The sequence below is a fragment of the Rhinatrema bivittatum genome, chromosome 1 (assembly GCF_901001135.1).
Source record: "Rhinatrema bivittatum chromosome 1, aRhiBiv1.1, whole genome shotgun sequence".
Classification (NCBI taxonomy): Eukaryota; Metazoa; Chordata; class Amphibia; order Gymnophiona; family Rhinatrematidae; genus Rhinatrema; species Rhinatrema bivittatum.
Window position 1 is genome coordinate 591,413,799 of NC_042615.1, and position 6,000 is coordinate 591,419,798.

Consider the following 6,000-nt stretch of genomic DNA (forward strand, 5'->3'; position numbering starts at 1 on the left):
ATTTTCTATGTTTTCATAATCATGTAAAATTAAAATGAGAATTTATGCTAATATTTTGGCCACGGGCAGCTGAATGCCTTTCTGTTTGGGGGGAGGGGTCATGCAAATTGCCTCCAACTATGCCCCCAAATCCACTCCTATCATTTTTGTTGCGCTGGAGGTGGATCCTTGGCCTGGTCAGACCCAGAGAGCGCATGCCACCAGGAGGTGGAGCTCACAAGGAGACAGAGGCAAGCTGGAGCTTCACCAATAACAGTACGGGGGTTTCCGCAAGTTGAGCCCTTGGGTACCCGGACCACTTGGACATAGGTAAACCTCTGAGGGTCTGCTGGAGAGATGACGGAGTAGTCAGGCCGGCTGTGGTCAGGCTTAGAGAGGTCAGCATAGTCAGGCAGATGGAGGTCAGGCTTGGAGAGGTCAGCGTAGTCAGGCAGGTGGAGGTCAGGCTTGGAGAGGTCAACGTAGTAAGACAGGCGGAGATCAGGCATGGAGAGGTCAGTGTAGTCAGACAGGCAATGGTCAGGCTAGGTAAGGCATGGAAAGGGCAGGTTCTGGAAACCATGGAGCCAAGGCAACTAGAACAGGAGGACCAGTAGCAAGGGCAATGCTTCTGAGCCCCCAGAGGATTTATAGTCGGCAGGAGATGATGTTATCAGGAGGAGCCGGGAGGCCTGGCCCTTCAAATGTAGAAAAGAGGCGTGGCCCCACGCCTAGAGGCATGTAGGAGGCAGGACCCTGGAGAGCGGCATCCATGCCGTGAAGAGGAGCAAAGACTGGACCAAGCCGACGCCAGGCCCAGAGACGTCAGCAGCTCCCTGCCGCCACGTAGGAAGGTTTCAGGTCAGACTCTGTGCTGCGAGCTGCCGGGCCGCAGCAGGAATGCTGGCGACTTCCGAGCTGCATGGGGGGAGGAGCGGCGGAGACGGCGGCGGGCCTGGGCCATGGATCAGCAATGATGGCGGCTCCAGGCCCGCTGTGCCGAGGAAAACATGGGTGGCTTCCGGCCGCAAAGAACAACGTCGTCAGGGTGCCGGCTGGCAGGAAGGTGAGAGACCGCCCGTGGCCCTAGCCATGGGCGGAATCACAACAATTTTCTTATATACACTGGGTCTGGGGAGGAAGGAGGGTAAGGGATCAGGGTACAAGAAGAGAGGAAATCACAGAATACTCCTGGGGGAATTCTGCACACAAAATTTTAAAATTATGCAAAATTCTGCAAATTTTATATTGGTCAAAATAATACAATATACATCAGTCTTTGAGTAATTAACTTAAAATGTAATACCGAAAAGTTGTTACTCAAAAATGCAGTCAAATATTTTGAGCAGAATTCCCCTAGAAGTGCTCTGTAAGAGTGTCTCTTTAAACCTCTCTCCCTACTCCCCTGGCGTGCCGGGAGAACACCCGCTCTCCCGGCACGCGCACAGGCCACTCTCGTGTGCGTGCGATTCTGTATTTAAATGAGGGCCTGCGGCAAAAAGAGGCGCTAGGGACACTAGCGCGTCCCTAGTGCCTCTTTTTGGACAGGAGCGGTGGCAGTCAGCGGGTTTGACAGCTGACGCTCAATTTTGCCGGCGTCAATTCGCGAGCCCGCTGACAGCCACGGGTTCAGAAACCGGACGCCGGCAAAATTGAGTGTCCGGTTTCCAACCCGTGAGCCACGGGCCGATTTCAAATTTTTTTTTACTTTATTTTACTTTTTTTACTTTTTTTTTAACTTTTTTTACCCTTCGGGACCTCCGACTTAATATCGCCATGATATTAAGTTGGAGGGTGCACAGAAAAGCAGTTTTTACTGCTTTTCTGTGCACTTTCCCTGTGCCCGGAGAAATTAACGCCTACCTTTGGGTAGGCGCTAATATCTGAAAGAAAAATGTGCCGCTTGGCTGCACATTTTGCTTTCTGAATTGCGCGGGAATACCTAATAGGGCCATCAACATGCATTTGTATGTTGCGGGCACTATTAGGTTCGGGGGAGTTGGACACGCGTTTTTGACCCCTTACTGAATAATGGGTAAAGCTAGTGCGTTGAAAACGCGCGTCCAATCGTGGGTTAACAGTGCGCTCCGCCGGAGCGCACTGTACTGTATCGGCCTGTAAGTGAGCTGATCAGGAGCAGGCAGGGAGTCAATGGACAATACAACAAGCACTGTCCCAGTGCCACCAATGCATTCTTTTTTTTTTTTTTAAGAAGATCTCTCTTCCGCAGCAATTTGAAAGTGAGAGGGGGAGGAGTCAAGTCAGCCACATTTTTTGTGGGGGGCCGTGGCCCCTCTTTTCCAATGCCTGTGATTCTGGCCAGAGTTTAGGTGGGAATGTTGGAAACCCATTCTTAATTTGCTTGAACTGGAACAGTTCATGCACTGATATGGGTTATATTACTTGAAATAGTAGTAATATTGTGTATTTAATCTTTAATTGTGTACACAATGTCATTCATACACATTCTAAATCACACAGCTGAGAGGTGGAGTTATTTATGCTTCCTCTCCCTTAGGTGTGGGGTTTATATAAATATCTAGACATGGTTTCTATATACTATACCCTGAGGATAGTTTTTTCCCACTGGTAAACATGGTTTACCCATGTAAAAATGCCTTGAAAATTGCCGTGCCCCCCTTCCCCCCCATGTAGATACTGTGAAACAATGTGCATAGTTTTACCTGTGGGGAAAGGGGAAGGGCGAGAGCGCAGCAGGTAAAGTGTGCTCAGTGATTTCATTTTCAAATCGTCGCATGTGCTTTTCAGGCATGTAATTTGAACCTGCCAATTCTGCAGGTATTTTTATATCCACAGTGTGCACGCTGGCACATTTTCAAAGGGAAACAATTTTAAAAGTTATATACCCAGATAAATTGTCTGAATGTAACCGTCTCTTTTTCTGTCAGTAAGAAGGCCCAGACAACTGATCCGTGAAGATAGACTTTTATTGCCAGCAAGATGCAGCTAAGACAACGGCTTAGTACAACTGCATGCCACGCCCCCTTCGGAGCAAACCTTTATACACTTTACAGTTCTTATCTTTCACACATGCGTTCTGGTTTTGCTGAACAAACATTTTACAAACTGCTGAACAAGCAATAGCTAGCGTGGTCTCTAGTAGGTGTAGCTTATGATCAGACTATTGTTTCGTCATTTAATTGACGGGTTAGATATTCGCGACAGCGTTCGTATTAATACAATACAAAATATGAATCCAAAATGGAGTCACGTTCACTAAACGTTAGTGCGTAAGTACGTCATTACGTGTTATTTGCGTTGCAAATGTTAGTAAATCAAGATGGCTGTGCGTTTCACTGCAGCATGATGAGACGAGAGGCATCACAGCTGTGCAGTCTTCAGGGGTTCATGGAATCGAACTCCTTCATTCCCCCCTTTGATACTTTCAACGCCGATGGAGAGTGGAAGTATCATTTGCAGCTGTTAAGTAACTGAAAAGAGAAGCAAGAATCAATACTAATAACTGTAAGGTGGACCCTAAAATGTTACTAGGTCGTTGGTTACTTCACGGGTTTGAGACGGATGGGCCCTACTGGCGTCAACCCCCTTTGTAGCCCGGCTTTCCCTAGTAACAAAAGTGGTCCTGTCGGTGAATTAGGTGGTTTTAGAGTTTAGTATCAAAATAATCATTATCAGAATCAAAAGAGATATCATCAGAGTCAGATGCTTCAGAATCAGGGAAAGTAGAAATCGACACATACTTATTGATCATCATAATATGAGCTGCAGCCCTGCGATCAGCAATGGTTTCAATCATAGATCGTAGATTTCTGAAAATAAGAGGTAAACAAAGAGGGAACAGAATGCAAGTTAGAATAAAAAACAAAAGAGGAATGAAGATGTCCTTCAATCCGGGGATTGAAGTAAGCCAATTTGGTAGTGAGGAAGTCCAATCAAGGATACCGGTCCATGTTTGCACAGGGACATGAGCTAATCGGATCATGCGATCAGTAATTTCCTCGATAACTTTGCTCTTATCATCGATCTGCAAACAACAATTTGAGAGGTTAAATTTGCCACAGACACCACCTTCTTGTGCTAGGAGGTAGTCCAAGGCTAAACGATTTTGGTAGACAGCTGTTATTATTCTGGTGTTTTGTTTGGCCAAGATATTCCCTTGTACTACAAATATGGCCGCCTCAGCTGACGCATGCTCTGTAGAGTCCAATATGGCCGCTTTGCCCTTTCTCTTCCGGTTTGGGGATTTCCGGTCTCCCATCTTACATGCTTGAGCCACCATTACGAGGGCGGCTCCCTCCACTAATTTCTTCGCCCAAGATGGAGGATTTTCAATAACTGCGATCCACGCGGTTATGTATGGTATATCCTCAGGGCAACCCGGATTCCCTTCTCGTATAACTATTTTCTGGACCCGTGTGGCCGTTTGGAAATTAAAGGTTCCTGTAGGAGGCCAATTTACACAGAAACCGGGCCATTTATGGGTGCATCGTTGAATCATTCCGGGTTTCGTACATTTATGTTCATCGAACACTTCGCTATAGTGTTCCGTCATGACTTTTAACGGAGTCGACCCGCTCCCTCCCATTAGGATAGAGTTCACAGACAAAGGAGGGAAGGGAAGACGGATAGGTAAGGGGTCCGTATCCGTCAGACACAAAGGGTCACAATTGCCCCGACTAGAACGCGGTCGCCCGGTCTAGAACTGCGAGGCCATTCACTCTCTTTCACACAACAAGAAACCTATTCCCACTGTCGTATACGCTACTTATTATTTCCATACAGATTATCCGCGTGGTCTTCGGAGCATAATTCCTACTAACACACTGCGTGGGGTGTGATCAAGGCCCCCTCGGTCAGCCAGAAAAGACCGGGCTATTTCCTGAGCTAGCTAGTCTTTACTTATTTCCAGATTCCCATAATACTCGCCTGCAGGGGTCTTCCGATCGTCAGGAAAGCCTTCTTCCCGGATCATCAATCCAGAGGTCCCGGCAGAATTTCTGTGGAACGATCCCCTTAGAAACCTGATCGCTGAACTCAGCGGTGGCCACTCACCAGGTGTATCAGGGGGACCGCTCCGCCACCAACCTACCGGACCTTCTGGAGAGCTAAAATAGCGTCTCCGGTACCTCCTGGCTGGCTCGCCAATGTAACCGTCTCTTTTTCTGTCAGTAAGAAGGCCCAGACAACTGATCCGTGAAGATAGACTTTTATTGCCAGCAAGATGCAGCTAAGACAACGGCTTAGTACAACTGCATGCCACGCCCCCTTCGGAGCAAACCTTTATACACTTTACAGTTCTTATCTTTCACACATGCGTTCTGGTTTTGCTGAACAAACATTTTACAAACTGCTGAACAAGCAATAGCTAGCGTGGTCTCTAGTAGGTGTAGCTTATGATCAGACTATTGTTTCGTCATTTAATTGACGGGTTAGATATTCGCGACAGCGTTCGTATTAATACAATACAAAATATGAATCCAAAATGGAGTCACGTTCACTAAACGTTAGTGCGTAAGTACGTCATTACGTGTTATTTGCGTTGCAAATGTTAGTAAATCAAGATGGCTGTGCGTTTCACTGCAGCATGATGAGACGAGAGGCATCACAGCTGTGCAGTCTTCAGGGGTTCATGGAATCGAACTCCTTCATGAACGTTGTCTTCCTCTGTCTGGCTCAAAGCACACGTGGGGGGCTTTCACTGGGTGTATAATCTTCGGAGGGAGAGCTGTGTTAGTCTGGTGTGGCAAAAATGACACAAGGCAGGTGGCATCTTATAGACGAACCAATTTATTGAGGCATGGGATTTTGAGGACAGAGTCCACGTCATCTGAGTTTTAGATGGTTGAGGGGACACAGGATCCTGAAAGTATGTTTTGGACAGTAGTGGAAAATATGTACAGACTGTGAATTTTGAAATTTACATGCATTTTTTTCCATGAACATTTTGATCACACAGATAGCAGGAGTAAAATCTGTGGGTAATTTGTACTTTCAGGCCCTGTATTCAAAGTTAACTATTCACATAATTTCTCTTTGAAA